This window comes from Thermobia domestica, chromosome 2 (assembly GCF_964235325.1).
Source record: "Thermobia domestica chromosome 2, izTheDome1.hap1.1, whole genome shotgun sequence".
In the NCBI taxonomy this organism is placed as follows: Eukaryota; Metazoa; Arthropoda; class Insecta; order Zygentoma; family Lepismatidae; genus Thermobia; species Thermobia domestica.
In genome coordinates, this window is record NC_137455.1 from 193,630,439 (window position 1) to 193,647,159 (window position 16,721).

The 16,721-nt window shown below is 33.0% G+C and overlaps 1 protein-coding gene across 1 annotated transcript in view; it reads right to left on the reverse strand.

Annotated features, from left to right (window-relative positions):
- Window positions 1-16,721, reverse strand: part of LOC145678340 (orexin receptor type 2) — an 844,605-nt gene that overhangs the window by 394,046 nt on the left and 433,838 nt on the right. Inside the window, exon 2 of the mRNA XM_081748373.1 lies at window positions 12,387-12,444. The gene's annotated coding sequence lies outside the window, so the exon portion shown is untranslated. The remainder of the gene's footprint in view (window positions 1-12,386; window positions 12,445-16,721) is intronic.

Here is a 16,721-nt window from a genome sequence, read left to right on the forward strand (position 1 = left end):
TTTTATACTATTTTTTCCTTTATCTTTTTTCAAGTAGCAGTATAGAATAATGAACTAGCAGGAGGATCGACAATTAAAGGGTGCTAAAAGGATTATGGTCTATTTAATTTTGATTATAATCATTCATATAATTATTTATATTTAATATCAAAGTATTCTTTTTAGGTCATAAATCGAATTACTTTAGACTTAAAATTGTACTGATACTGTAAAAGTTGCCGATAATGTAATATTTTCTTGTAAATTGCATAGCTATATAAAGCCTTGTTTAAAAAGTCTGGGTACTCAATTCTTTAAAAATCATATTCTTCAACCATGTGTGAGAAAATTAAATAATTATCTCAATTGGTCAGAAAAGACTGACATCTTTGTTTCGTGTAGTTCCGTTAATCGATAGAACACAACTTGCCGAAGCGGAAAAATTCTTTAACCAAGACAAAAAATTGATCAACGAATTGGTCAGATATTTCTTGAGTGAATATATATCTGAGCTTTATCCGGTTTTTCTATTACTGTGTTAAAAAGAGTATTATTGTCTTTTTTATGTGGCAGACAATTATAATTAAACGTGTTTCCTCATTCGGAAAATTAACTTTTTAAAGTTGAATGCATAAAGAAATTTTCCCTTGCTTGACTTGCAAATAATAATTAATTACAACACTTTAGTTCTGAGGATTTACTGTCTTGTTACCTTTATTTCTACACATGTTCCCATCTTCATATCATCCAACTCAAAAGGCATTTTCCTGCACTCTTTATGAGTTCAGTTCGCCACATATGATTATAATTATTTAATTATAGCTACATACAAAATTATCAGTTGATATGTTGATCGCAAGGAGTCGTGAATCTTGACCTAGATCTACCGATTTCAGCACTCAATAGAATGTGAGACTGTGTTTCGATTGTCAACCCAAGTCCATGAAACTTTGCCCGTAATATTTCTCGTGCTATACGGAGAACATCTCCGAGGGTGCAATGTTATCGCATTATCGTTAAGTTTCATTTTGCTATTACTATTGTCGCTGTTGTATATGTTTGCTGTTATTATTGATAACATTTAATTAAAACAATGGTTAAAGTTCGTGTTACACATCTTTAAGTTCTGAGTCTTTTGCCCTCTCGTTCAGTGTCTTCAAAATTTGGCAACATTGTTAATGCAATTCTGCTATCGGTATTTGTCGTTTCGTCGAATGTGCGTTCGGAAGGCAGCTCCACGAATTGTACCGAATTCTTCCGATGTATCATACGCGATGCAAAAGAGTTCAATGATTGGTATTGATCTCGAGCTTTACAAGTCATTGCTGTCACTATAAGCACGAAAACACGAGACGAAGATGATAGAAACGTATGGAATCGGAACTAAATATTATAATTCTACTTGAAAATCAATAAGTAAAATATGTTTTACGATGATAAGATTTAACGAAAAGTATTTTTTGAATGCTCGGGCTTCATTTTCTATCATTTTGCTTTTGATTTTTTAAAAGTTTCTTATGATACTAGAGGGCATTGACCAAAATATTTAATTGCATCGAGGATTATCATTTTGTTGAAAGTCTGCTAATATTGAAATCTGAAATTATACTCTTATGACTCAGTGTACGTTTTTACTATAATAACTCAATTTATCATCTCAACTTTTTCAAGCGTCAGATCACCTCAACAAAGTTCCTTTACCCTGATGTTGGTTGGGCCAACTTTCAAACTCGAAAAATACACTACTTTAACGACCTTACTAAATCTGATACTGTCTTATTGAACATATAGAAATAAATATTCTGAATTTTTTTGTACAGATCCATTTGAAAACATTACTCCTGGCTTTTTCTTCTTGAGAAATCCTATATTATCTTATTCTAAGCGATCGAACGTATTTTAACAATTATGTGAAGAAACTCATATACTTGTCATACACAGTTAAATGGCTGTCTTGATTCAACGCAATTACTGGGTTACCCTTGTTGTTAAATTTTGATACATTTCTGGTGTAAATCTGATATTGGTGTAAACTGTTAAAATGTTAGCTTTTAAATAAAAAATACTTTAAATAAAATAAGTTAGTTAGATATATATGATACCCGTAGGAAATAATATGAATGCAAACTTTTCCGGTATAATTGTACCTACCTATTACACAGAATTATGAAGCGACTCTAATAACATTGCTAAGTCAGTGTTCTTAATAAATGAAAGGTTTGGCTGATTGCTGAAGAATAATATAATTATCAATATTGCTATGTTAATGGCTTACGATCTTCATGGGATTTGGCATATTATTAACAACACAGAGTATATAAGCGGCTCCTTCTGGTATACTGAACAAGAAAGTTCAACATTCCCATGCAATGCAATGCCGTGCCACTTACTAAACAAGTTTTCCCTGCCATCTGCAAGTACATTTCCGAAGTTAAACCACCTACATACTGTTCTGTGGTCCGATCCCAGTCCACTCCACCTAATAACTCAATTTCACCGGAAGTGGCGCTTACCATTGTCTTCCTCTGAGCAGCTTAGATATTGAAAGAGCACCATGACGCTGTTCCTATTTTCTCATTTTGTCGTTCATTCACTTTGTTTTTTTAAACACCACTACGGTATTATTTTCACACCAGCTCTGTGTCAAAGCTGTAACACCGGAATTATGTTAATCGAAACACCAGAACTTTGGTATTGAAATAACTCGCTATAATGTTAGTTACTGGGTTTACTGGCCTGTGTTACTATTGAATTGTTTCACCATCATTTTTTACTGTGTACTTAAACATTACATATTTACAGTATATACTCATTTTATCACAAGTGCATGATGTATTATTTTATTGCCATAAAAGAAAATCTGATGCTGATTGCAAGTCATTAGTTACCCGATTATGAATATTTCCTTAATGGAGTTTTTTTTACGACCATTCAAAGTCATTTAATGAACTTAAAATGCAATCATCCGATATTGAAATCATATAACATGAAAATATATTGTATTTGGTACAAAAAATTTCTGTTTGACTTTCACGTGTTGGTAATACGCACACACCTCTACAGATTTCTTTTCTTGGGAAGTGAAAAATAAAAGTGAAATGTAACGTTTTATTGAGTGTTTTCCCCTATAAGTTATTGTTTGCAATTGCAACAATTAAACGGGGACGTCACGAGAGCAAGTAGTACGAGTTAAACTGAAAGCAAACAACGTTGGAAAGGAAAGAAAAATTAAGACATCCATTTCGTATGAATGAATAAGCAGTGCAATGTCGATTTACCAAGTTTGAGAACGCAGATGAATGATTTTAGGACGTATCATGTGAATTGTGTCAGAAGTTTTCTAGAAAGAGGCATTCGACAAGAACGTTGATGTCGATAAAGGTCAACCATCTGAGACATTGGGTGAAGCATTCAACGACAAAGGTCAGAAATCATTCGCCAACAAATCCACTAGCCTGGGAAACTATATAAAGTGGGATGACGGATCTTATATGGGATAACTGCGACTTAGAAATCGAAACATGCAAATCCCAGTGTTACTTTGTTATCCACCAACTAAATCTAGTACACGTATTTGGAATTATTATATTGCTTTTACACCTTTCCGTAAGGAATGACAAAACATTTTAACCGCTTTGTCCCCTCGATCACCACCACCACTGAATCAACAGAAGGCGTTGGTTTATATTTGGTTGACTAACCAAACACTGAAGGGTCAAAGTTTGACAACATATCTTTGAGTAGTAACACAAGAAACCGTAATATTTCGATTTTTTAAACACATGGTATTCCCACAGGAGATGAAGAAATTTATGTATGATTGGTGTAAAGTCTATGAGACGTTTGTTGCTAAGAAATATTAGAGGTACTGACAAAGATGAATACCTATACGTAAGGTTAGTAAAATGTACAGGGTGTTTCAAAACAACACCGACAACGTTTGGGAGGTGATTCCTGACACCAAAATAAGACGAAAAGTATAGACCAACCTGCGTGCACAAATGCTTCCTTTTGGAGTTATAGGCTGCCGAAAACATGAAAAAATGAAATTTAAAGGTCCATAGCTTCAGAACTATGGGACCTACCGTGGTCGGGTCAAGACTTTACTAAGGAACTAATATGTGCTCTATCCAAAAATACATGTTTTAGAATCCTGTAGTACTTCCGCAACAATTTTTATAGAGGTAGTAAGTACTTCAGATTATGTGCCCGTAACAAAACTGCCTGTACAAAAATTGTTACGTGAGTACCCTAGGATTCTGGAACATGTATTTTTGGATAGAGCACATATTAAGTCCTAAGTGAAGTCTTGACCTGACTACGGTAGGTCCCATAGTTTTGGAGCTATGGAACTTTAAAGTTCATTTTTTCACGTTTTCGGCAGTCTATAACTCCGAAAGGAAGCATTTGTGCATCCAGGTTGGTCTACACTTTTTGTCTTATCTTGGCGTCAGGAATCACCTCCCAAACGTTGACGGTGTTGTTTTGAAACACCCAGTATATGATGTTATGTCTATGTCCTCACATAGTGTTTTCATCTTTCTTTTGGTATTGTTGGATACCAAGAACCAAAGGATAACGTTCTATCGTTTTATCTCCGAGAACCATCAAAAGATCCTAAAAAGAGAGAAATGAATGTATCAACATTTGTGTTAATAAATCATCCGTTATTGTGTTTGTGTCACTTACGTTATTCTTTGCTGCATTATTGCTATATTCCATATTTGATATAATAGTCAACCTGATAGAATATGCGAGTCACATGTCCCTCAAAAATGGTAGTATAGTGAAACCTCATTACACATGAAAGTTAAAAATTAGTATATACTCCTCTGGAATACTTATTACTTCAAGCATTAAACCAAATGGCAATACCAATAACCAAATATTGACTATTATGTACCTTATGACTCAGAAGAAAGAATAAAATCTGCTCAAGCATTAAACTATGTTTTCGTTTCGACTAAACTAAGTTGTTTTGTTCTTAGGGCATATTATTTTCTTTCGAGGTGTATTTTCTATTACTATATTGTATTATATGCGCGCATATACAACATGAGTTATATCTTGCAGTATAGACTCCTATTGGTAGATTGATCCAAACGTGTATATGAATATGTTGTTGCTGTGTTTTTCATACATTAAGAGCATTTTAGATTTCTTTTATTGTTCAAAAAATTATAATAATTTTCAAATTTTACTTCTGAAAATCCTGAAGTTCAAATTGACAAAAGAATAAAGTTGGTTTCGTACTACCAAAAGCTACAATGATCTTAAAAGAACTACTTTCTTGCTTATGCTGATTCCGGGCTAACATTGGTTCTTAACATCTCTGAAGTACCTGTTATCTGATGGTTTCCATGTTTTCGTAGTAATCCCCAAATTAGTATATCGCAGATCAAAACCTTGTTTTGATGTTTAAATTCCTCTCTATTTTTTATTATGCAGTCTACAAATATATTACACAATTCCAAGGTAACTGAATATTCTAGTTTGTCTGAACTATTACATCATTCCGAATGGTACATTTATAGTTTAGCTCTACTATTTTCACATCTGAAGTGCTTTAGAAACTAAGCTGACTTTCAGATGCCAGACTTGATTACAAATAAATATTAATGACTACGGAAATACAAGTTCAAAGCTTAAATTTTTTCATTATAGTTAATGGATGTGCAATCCACTTTTAGAGTACGTGTTCAGAAGTGCATATAATATAAAGCACATAAAGCAAATAGATAAAAAATATAATCCTATTACCATATCGAAGCAATGTATGTCATTTGAATATTCACAGATGTTCTCCCACGCATATGATAGTATTATGGGAGAAAGAGATACTGTATTACATTCTTAATTTAAAAACCTTTGTAAAATGCATGTCTATGCTCTCATGAATATATGCACACATGGCATCGTATAAATCATATTATGCATGAAATATGTACGTGAGATGCTACAACTTGAATATGTTAATTATTTATTGATAATTTTTTCTCGTGTTCTCATAAAAACAAAACATGTGCCATGTGTTACGTTGTGTGAATTGTTCCAGAATACTAATTAAAGAAAAGAAAATAATTTAACAGCACTAGTATGTCTGTGGTGCGTTGTCATACAAACCGCTAGCAAACGAAACTAAATTAATGCTATTAGTTCTGTTGACTATTATTACTGTATAGGATTATTAGTGGTGTTAGTAGTTTCATTTAAGTTTATTAGTTCTTTTGATAGTATGAGAAAGAAATATGTCTAAGAGTCTATGACATCCAATTTGATGTTATCACGCATGGAGTTCCGAAAGTGTATTTGTGAAAAGTTTATTTTAAAAAAAATGATATTTGCACATGAATTTTTGATTCAAACTTATTTTAATCTATCACATTTTTCAGCCGTCTTACCAAAATGCCCTTTGGGTTCTCGCCTATTTTATTGTCGTTATAGAGTCGTAATTAGAAGCCAATCTTAAAGAGAATAAGATAAATTGTAATACAGGACTACGTGCATATTGAGTTTAGCCATGGGAGACAACTCTCAATTTAAAATACGATACATTTCTATGTTTCATATATCTAGTTCTTATTGAGATATTTTATAGTGGCATAAGATACACCAGGTTATGTCTCGAGCCATTCGGCTGCAGATATTCATAGAGCACCTTGGGATGAAACATTTATCGACTACAGGGTGAGCGTGAACAGGAATGAGGCAAATGTTCACTTAATCATTTAACATTTAACGAATTATCTATTTACCTCTTATACATTTTTAAACCTCCGTAAACAAAATTTCGCCATGAAACGCTTGATTAACATTTCAATTTAACTTAAGTTGATTATATCTAAAAGCTACTCCTTTCTCTGATCTCGAATACAATAATTACCGCTATTCAGAAACAGTACTTGAAATTTTAATTTTAAAGTATCGATTTATTTATGCCATTGAGTATTAAGTTATACTGTTCAGTGGCATAAATATCATCTAGTAAGTTAGAAAGCTAACATGCTTCATAGGTGATCCGTAAAATGTCACGTGGTGTAATCCACGTAAGAACTAGTGGTGGGTACAAAAACCTGCTTTTCGGTTTCCGGTTTAAGGAAAACCGAAAACGGTTCTTGAAAATTTTAAAAACCGTCTTTTCTCCGAAACCAGTTATTGGTTTTCTCCAATTTTTTCAGTTTTTCACCGAATCAAGTTTTTGTTTCATTCAAAACCGGTTCGGTTTTTACCGAAACCAGTTTCGATTATCTCCAAAACCGGTTCAGGTTTTCATTGAAACCGATTTCAGTTTCTCAAAACTGGTTCTATTTCTGACCAGAATAATGTTTACTTCTCCGGAACCGATTCCGTTTCCACATAAATAGTTTTATGTATTCGGTAAAAACTGAACCGGTTTTAGAGAAAACTGAAAAAGGTTTTGGAGAGAAACCTAATCGGTCTTTGAGAAAGCCCAAATATCTGTTTTACGGATTTCGGTTTTTCTAGAAACCGGTTTCCAGTTTTTACAAAAACCGGTTTTGCCCATCCCTAATAAGAACTAGGTACCTTCAAAGGAATTACAACGTATATCTGTAAAGTTATAATCTTTCATTATCCTCAAACGGCATCTATTATAGAACTTTCTGGATCCGGAGGTGCAGCACTGAAATTCAACTCTGAAGTGAAATAACTTGACGGAGAACTGCCCATAATGTGAGAGTTGATTTGACATGATGGTATGTGCAACTAGTACCTGAACTGCATTCAAGCTCGGTCGTGGTATGGAATCGACGTTAATATTAAGTTCTGAACTTCATAACTTGGTTATTGCATTCGGAAGTAAGACAGCAAAAAGTAAAACTCGAAAACCATGGAACTTTAATACAATACAATTGTAATTGCATTTGAATTGAAATATATTCTATGAAACATTTTGTATCTATCAGTTAGGTCCATTAATTGATTTTTTCTTAAATTCACAATGCGTTAATTTATTCATAATATTACATGTAATACAACACTTGAATATGTCTCAAAGATCTACTAAATCAAGAAATAACACACTAGGCTTTTAGTAACTGCTAAAAATACCGTTTTAATATAAATTGCTTGAGCTAGATGTCTACTTACGATGATGAATCCGTCAACCAAAATGCATACTTGTAAATCAAATTTGAGAAAAATTAAAATTAATATAGTGTTCTAGTAGTTTTCTCTCTAAAACTACTAGCATAATAATTAATATGAGGAAGAAATGCCAATAGAGCACAGCAGCAGTGTATATCGTTACATTTCGAGCACTGTGCTTAAAATATATGAATACGTTTCCAAGGTAGCATTGTATACATTGTTCTACAAATATGTATTTTACAATAATGCGAAAATAATACAACAAAATAGAGAAATTTGTCTTTTTTAATTTGGTACAATTTGGTAGCGTGTGTTTTTATTTCCATTAAAATAATGATCAGCAAGATGAACTGTGCCATAATCGGGAATAAAATTTTAAATTCATTAATGTTTTAAATTGTTTTATTTCTCGGAATTTGCATTGTGCAGAATTGAATAACTTAATGTTATTTTAGAATTTCATAATTACAATTTAAAAATCCCTAATATTAGTGATTATAAAAAGGTATTCATTGTAGAGGTACCTATAATGAAATATATGTTAAATATTACTTACGTATTACATTGTTATAAACTTTTCACAATGCATTTACATATACCTATTACTTCACTTATTCTTGTGTTTCCAATTACTGGCACCCTTGATTTTACGGCTTGAACCCATCATGTGATAAAAATGGTAAAAATAAAATCTACTCCATTCTGTATTACGTACCTATGACGTTTCCTCCTGGGAATAAAACCAATTATTTTCTATACGTATCCACCATCTTGAGAAACTGAGAGTTCTTTTTGAATGAAGGGGCAAAGAACTCCAATTTGATAGCTAGAAATAGCGTTGATGGTGGCTGAAGATGCGGTAATCACATGTCAGCCAAATATAAAATCATTTATATTCTGGGATCAGAGCCGTAGCTAGGAGGAGAGGAGCTTTCCCCTGGCACTGATAGCAAGAGGGCTTCAAACGAGCAAGAAGAAAGAAAAGGTGATGGAAATGAGTAAACGACGCGTCACTCCGAAAAGTATTGACACTCTATTAAATCAATATTATTGTCGGCATACAAAAAAAAAAAAAAAAAAAAAAAAAAATAGATTTGTTAAAAATGTTCTTGCTCGCTTTGCTCATAAGCCAAACGTTTCAATAAGAGCCAGAACAAGCTTTTACTTATTATCTTGAAAAGTTATATGATTTGCTCATGGCGATGTAATATACAAAGTGCCAAGTAATGACTTATAGTCTACGCAGGAGATTTTTCAAAATCAGAAATGGTCAAAGGCTGAAATACGTGTTCGACGTTTTGATGGTGATGACTTTGCTGAGATAATCACGCTTTTCTACCCAATCGGATTAATGATGACGATGAGAATGAAAGCTTTGGGAAATTTGCACTGAAGGCTCCTTCTGAATTTCCGTTATATTTGATAAAATATTTTTACCGTAAAAGAATCGATATTAAAATGCTTTTTGTGTGGTCACATATGCAACAAAATTACAGAAATTTAAAATTATTACTGAAAATTAATGTTATCACTCATTTTAAATATTTTAAAACCAAATAGTTTGCAATGATATTAAAATTTCATTCCTTATCGATAGTATGAAACGCTGTGAATAGTTGTAAATTTCCATAACTGTTCTCCAGGTGGATTTGTGGGTAACCAAAGAAGGTAGTTTTGTTAAGTTTAACAAAAACTCCAAAATAAGCCTCTTGAAAACGGCTATTATTTGTAAAAGAATACATAATGATCGCTTTCGGCTGCTGCAATAGTCTGTCAAGTAGTTTGATAGAAAATTCAGCGTAGCATAGCAACAAAAGCTGCTTCTCTTATACTCTAATATGTAAAAAAAGAAAGAAAGAAGTAAAAAGAAAGAAAGATTGAAAAAAATTGGTAAATTGAGTATAGGGACGCTGAACTATACTTCGCTCCGAGCGCCGAAACCTCTAGCTACGGTTCTGCTAGGGGAACTGTGGCTCAGGGTAGAGCGCTCTTTTCTGGTGCGAAGAGTCCTGGATCGATCCCAGGTCTGTGAGATTGTAGTGAACAACATTGTGTGTGTGTGAATTTTCTCGGTGTTCTTCCCTTGATACCCACATTCTCATTCTAACAATTACTTCATCCGTTTCACTGATCATTCGTCTCCATTAACCAAAAATCATAAACGTAGGTCCTGAAACTAGAAACTATAGTTTCGTTTCATCATATATAGTCTGGTAGTGTCACTGAATTTAATGTAGCCATATGATGGATTGTTTTGGGCCCAATACTCATGCTAACCGTGAGTTTGAATAATTAAACATATTGCAGTAATAACGTGATTTTTCATTCAAATTATTTTGAACTTTATCATATCAGATATTTATTTTCTTATAAGCTTCGATTTTTAAATCAAGTTGCAAGAGGTAAAGGAATGTTTATTCGTGATAACGTTTAGATTAGACTTTTTATCCACAAGGAATATCGATCAACATTTAAAGAAAAAAGGAGTGTTGTAGAATAGGGAATTGCTGGTACGTGCAGAATCCAGCACGTTTAACATTCGCTATATTTCACTTGTCAACGTGGAATCCTAAGCCTTTCGATTCATAAAGAAAACGATCTCTCCGTTTTAGTGGCAAAACGTTCGTTCACTCGGTATTCATGACCAGCTTTCACTGCTTTGTTAAATTGACGATATAACATGTTGAAATAGGTAAATAAATAACTCGATAACTCTTAAAGCCTTTGAAAATGCAATTGTAAGAAGATCTGAGATAAAAAGTATGCAGAAAAAAATGAGCATTACGATCATTTAAAGCACTCATATTGAATTTGAGAAAATAATAGAGTATACTATTCGATCGTAGTCACTCAAAATACTCGGAGTATAAGTTTGTTTTAGATAAAGTAAGAAATAAAATACAAGTAAAGGAAGTAATTCTTCATTTTAGGACTATCCTAAAACAAAAACAAAAGCAATAAAATTTTAGATTTAATATTGTGAAATGGAAAAATGATAACTATTAAGCAATAGAAATTCAAGATTTTGATTTAAGAACATTCGATATCAGGATAATCCTTGTACTATCTCTATTTTGAAACCTATATATATATATAATACACACACACACCTGTATATATTGCTATATAACTTTCCTATGTAGTATACATAAGGTTTTTTTTTTTTTTTTTTAATGGAGACTTTCGGATGTATTCTGTCCTTACTTCAGAAATATTGTTTGCTTATTCTATTATCAGCAGCTTATTTTATATTTTTTTTCTATTATCAGAGAGCCTTATAGGCAATTTTCCCCTTATTTCTTTCCTCTAAACCATATTTCTAATATGTTAGCCCACAGTGACATTGCAATAACCATATTGTCAATCGTTTACTCTTATTTGATCATTCCTTTCCTCTTATAATATTTCTGTTATACTTTCCAATAATATCATAGGTTCATCAACACACTATTCTCGCAGAGATAGGGTATTTTACCTCTGGACTATTTCACCTTCTAATAAACCCTCATACGGCCTTGCTCAAAAGATCCTTGTCACACACCGTCTTTCGAAACGTACTATACTCTCATGCATGAGTGGAAATATACTTATCGAACATAAGACTTCTTGAGGTATGAAAGTCTTTATTTTAACCCAAATATATGGTACTATATTATATTTTTAAGTTTTACCTTTCATGATTCTGCTCTCTTGGGTAAGAGAGATGATGAAAAATCAATGATAATTATGAAATGGTGAGTAGAAATACAACTCAAAACGAATATGCTCTGAGCGGGATTCGAACCTGTGAAAAGATGGTAATTCAAACCTGATCTTGGGATTGTCAGTCTAACCCTTAGACCTATTAATTATGCCAGCCAATTTATTTTAACCCTAAATATCAAGTTGTCTATACGTACATATGAGAAAGTTAGTTTTTTAATGATATCTTGAGCAAGATCATACATATTTGTTTCTTTTTGCCGCGAACTAGGGATAAATGTGAATGGTTATTTTAAGACTGTACCTCAAGCTTTGAAGCCATTCTGATCACTCTTGGTAGTGATACCAAAGTGCATAATGTTCCATTATGATTTATGCCTATTTGATTACTGAAGGAACTGCTATTTTCTAGGGGCAATCTTCGACTGGCTGTTCCGTGCAAATTGGTTCGGTATTCGGTGTCAGCAACTGTTTATGTAAGTTTAAATTATATTGTAACATGCAATATAATAGTTGTCTGTCAGAGAAAAAAGCAAATATAACAAGTGTTGATTAATAAAGATAATTACTTCAAGTAGCGTAATAGAATTACTTACCTATTTTCTCACATTATTTTATTTAATAATTCTATCTATGGTTCAGATTAGTCGAAACCTGCAAGAAGAAAAGATAAGTGTACGTTAATCCATTTACTAAAGAATGTTTAAGCATTCAAACACAGAATAGTTACAAAATTAACATTAAGAAAGCATTTTACTTCTGTATTTTAGCTGAATTTGGAGTATTACAAGGATTATTATTATAGTTCATCTATAGCTCTTTAAAAAAGCACACTTCCTGTTTAAAACATTTACGAGCAAATAGTCCTATAAATTGAAAATAGTTATATATATGTTTAACACATTAACAGCCATACTAAAACAAATAAAATATTTTTTTCTTCGGGACACGGTGTTTTATTACAAAAACAGATTAAGAAGTTCGAGAGCAAAACAATCTTTTTACTTCAATGAAATAAAGAATGTTATTTTTTCTTGTTGTGTTATTTTTTCTTGTATCTGTGCGGTTATCTAAGTGCAGGGTTATGCACAAGGGAATAAGTATACATCAAATTACGTAAAGTTACAGCATAGTAACCCGAGTCGCCTGGGCACCACACTGCTTTCAAGGTAAATATATGTATGAGATGCATTTAGTTTCAATTCATATGTCGTTAATGTGTTAAAATATATCAAGTACAATAAACAAAGCTAAGAAAGACATTAAACTTAGTTGGTTTGAAATTACAATCTAGTAAATAACATTAAACTTAGTTGGTTTGAAATTACAATCTAGTAAATAAAACTTTCGAAAGAAAAGTGGAATACAATTTTGACAATTCCTGGTTTTCGGCAACTATTTTAATTAAAATAGATGAAAGACATAGGTAAAAGTTCCGTATTTATGACTATTTGTCACGATGTACACTGCCACAATTCTAAAATTCGAAAAATAGAAATAAATTTATTCACTACACACACTATTACTACAACTTTTGTTACTACTACTACTAATGATAATAATAATAACAATAGGGCCGCGGTGGCTCAGTGGTAGAGCGTTCACTTCTGGTGCTTGGGGTCCCGGGTTTGATCCCAGCCCCAGCCAAGTAAACTTTGTGGTGGACAAACACCGTGTGCGTGGGTTTCCTCGGGGTTCTCCCGTTTCCTCCCACTTTCTTCATTCCACCATTTCATTCATTCCTCATCATCACCGTCTCCTTTAGCAGAACCGGCATAAACGTGGGACGTAAAACTCAAAGATTTCATTTCATTTTTTTAAATAATAACAATAATAATCAAAGTTTTTGAAGACACCGAAACCGAATCCGTACTCTTATATTGAAAGAATTTGAGGTTCCTTTGTCCTGTCCAGCGAAAAGAACTATTGTTTCTTACGAATGAACATCTTATGCAGTACAATATCCAAACATCTCTACACAGAATGAAATTTCAATACACGAGTTAGCAATATTGACAATCAACGACCTGAATAAAAGAGTTTCAAAAAAAAAGAAAGAAAGAAAGAAAGAAAAAGAAAAAGAAAAGAAAAGAAAAGAAAAGAAATATGATATTATGAGACCAAATGACAATGAGATTTATTTATTACTCATTATAATTGTTTGAATATGTCTAATTTGATTTTCCTTTTAAAAAGGAAAAATAATACTTTAAAACATTTCTCTAAAAGTACCATATTTTTTATTTATCTTAATTTGTTAGTCTAGTGTCAATGTTCTTGAATTCTCGTCTTGGCGCTCTTGAAAGTGTTAATACAAATTATTCTGAAATAGCTTCTAATTGCATAAAAAGGCTAGTAGATTCGGAATAACTTCTATTAGTAGTTCTATTTATTTACGAAGGCTTATTCCAATTACTGTCATTACAAGTCATATGTGCAAAATAAAAACTGTCAATTGTTATTGGCTACGAATGACATATTTTGAGAGCCATAAAAGTTCGCGTTATTCGATTTTTTGAAAAGTGAGACAACTAAAAAAAAATAGCCCTCCAAGCATGTTATCTGGTTAAGTTCGATGTGATCTGTTAACTGATATGTCTTATTTTAGTCAGAAGTTTCCGGTTGAAACCGTCCATATGCTCTTGCCATCACACATCTACATCCAACGATTAGATTCCGTGACTAAAACGTCTGGTACTTCTTATGCGAAAATATTCTCAGCCGCACGTCGCGCTATCATCAGAGAAGCTTTCTTCTTGCCAAGAAATAATCTAGGTGCCAGAAGAGGTGGTAGGTATCATTGGAAGAAACGTCAGAAGAATACGAAGGATGAAGAAAATTTTCACACAGTAACTCACGAAGAACGTTCTCTGAACGAAATGTGGGCGTGTATTATTGTGCAACTTGAGAAACCATATCTTTTGAACATTGATGGGTACTTGTGGACACATTTGCAAAGCATTTGATGAAGCTTAAGATTGTAACGTTGCGCAATCCTGATTTCGCCTTGAGAGCAAGATATTATGGATAACCGCCGTTACAGGCCAATATACAATACTTTCTCCTGGTAAGTGGATTCTTTTGTAAACTGACCTGGATGTTGATCTCAATATAATCACTGTACTGTCCGATTACAATTGTCAAAGCATTTTTTTTTCATCATAAGTGACAATCTAACGTAGTCAAACTTTTCAGTAATTCTGTACACTCAGAAAACTGCACATTCCAAGTTGCGAGTGTCAACTGATGTTTCATCAATGTGTCCATATATTTTATCTCGCCAACTGCGCGGATCTCGAGATCGACATTAATATGACATATATCTAGGAACAAATTTTGGAGGATGACATATGCCTAGGACTGTAGGAATACATTTTAGAGTATCTGCTTGCTCGATGTTTCTGAAGAGCTCATCAGAAGGTTGCTGTTTAGGTGACCGCGGAGTTCATTTTTCAATGTTATATCACCTATAGGAAATTCCACAAACCAAAGACGTATGAATCACTCATTCACCACTTTTAGCCTAAATAAATTGCTGTTTTTTGTTGGTAAATGCACAGAATGTCCCAGATTGAACTTGAAAATAAAAATCATTTGCAATTGTACATTCTTATGATGTATTTTCATTCGACACTGTTCACCAACATCTTCCTCCAAACGAACTAGCCACATAAGATTGGTGTCGTGCGCACGATCTAGTTCTGCCTATTGGTTGCGTTGCAGAGGGAAGTTTATCACCAGATGTAACATTGGACATTTTAATCGCACTCGCCCAATAGATACTGAATCAATCACATTTTTATTTCTTTTGAGATCCGCTATAATTTCCTTCTTTGATTTTCTTAATTTCTTATACGAAACGAAAATGCAGGAAGTGGTTTTAAAAATTCTTTGCAAGTTTGCTGTATTATGCCGGCGAGAGAATTCCGTCTTTGGCACCTCTCTACTTTCCATGTGCAGAGAAGGCTTTAGCTTTACGCATTGCAATTGAGTTTCAGCCAAAAGAACATTGGGTCTGAAAGATATAATAAACAAAATAGAAGTCTTGTATCAAAATCGATAACAAATAGCGCCCTACAGAAGACCAGCAAACGTCTCCATGGAACATGTTATTATATTTTTAAAAGAGTCTTGCTAGATGATATATAAGAGGAAACTACGTGTATTATGAATGTACCTGCAATACTTGTTTCACACGGAACAAACGGATAAAACGATGATAAACCACAATCCCAACAAGAAGATTCAAAAGAAAAGAAAAAAAAAACAAAAACAATAAGAAGAATAGCCCATATCTCATAACTCATAGGAATCACACCAAGCAAGTAATTAAAACTATTCCAGATAACATAATACAGTGGGTTACAGCCATAGTTACAAACAATTCCAAGATGAAAGAACTTTCAGAAATCAAGAACATCCACATTGTAACCAATAAAAGGTTCTTGAAAAGCAACTAAATATCTTTCAATTTCCAGAGGCGAGATTCTTCTACAATAGCTACGTACACATAAAGATAGTATCAATAATTGATGTACCCGATAACCTCAAGAAAGAAGATTGAAATATCGGAAAGTAAGGGAGGGAAGATCAGAACAAACAAGGAAATAAACAAACACAAAATGAGAGGAAAAGTTTGTTCATCATACTCAGTTACACTAACTCCAAGACTATACAAAACAATTATATTCTGTCGGCGTTTGAACATTAAGTCAACATGTTGTACTTGATTTAAGCTCTTCTTAAGATGCCAAAAGTATAATAAATCAATGGACAAAATAATAAGTATACCTATTGCTATATGTTCTTCGCGGCAGTAAGCTTATGGTTGGTGATAGAGATGATATTGGGAGTAAAGTACTGATTTGGAGGACTGAGACTAGCATGCGAAATCCGAGTTTTGAAGCTATAGAGGCAGAACTATTACCATC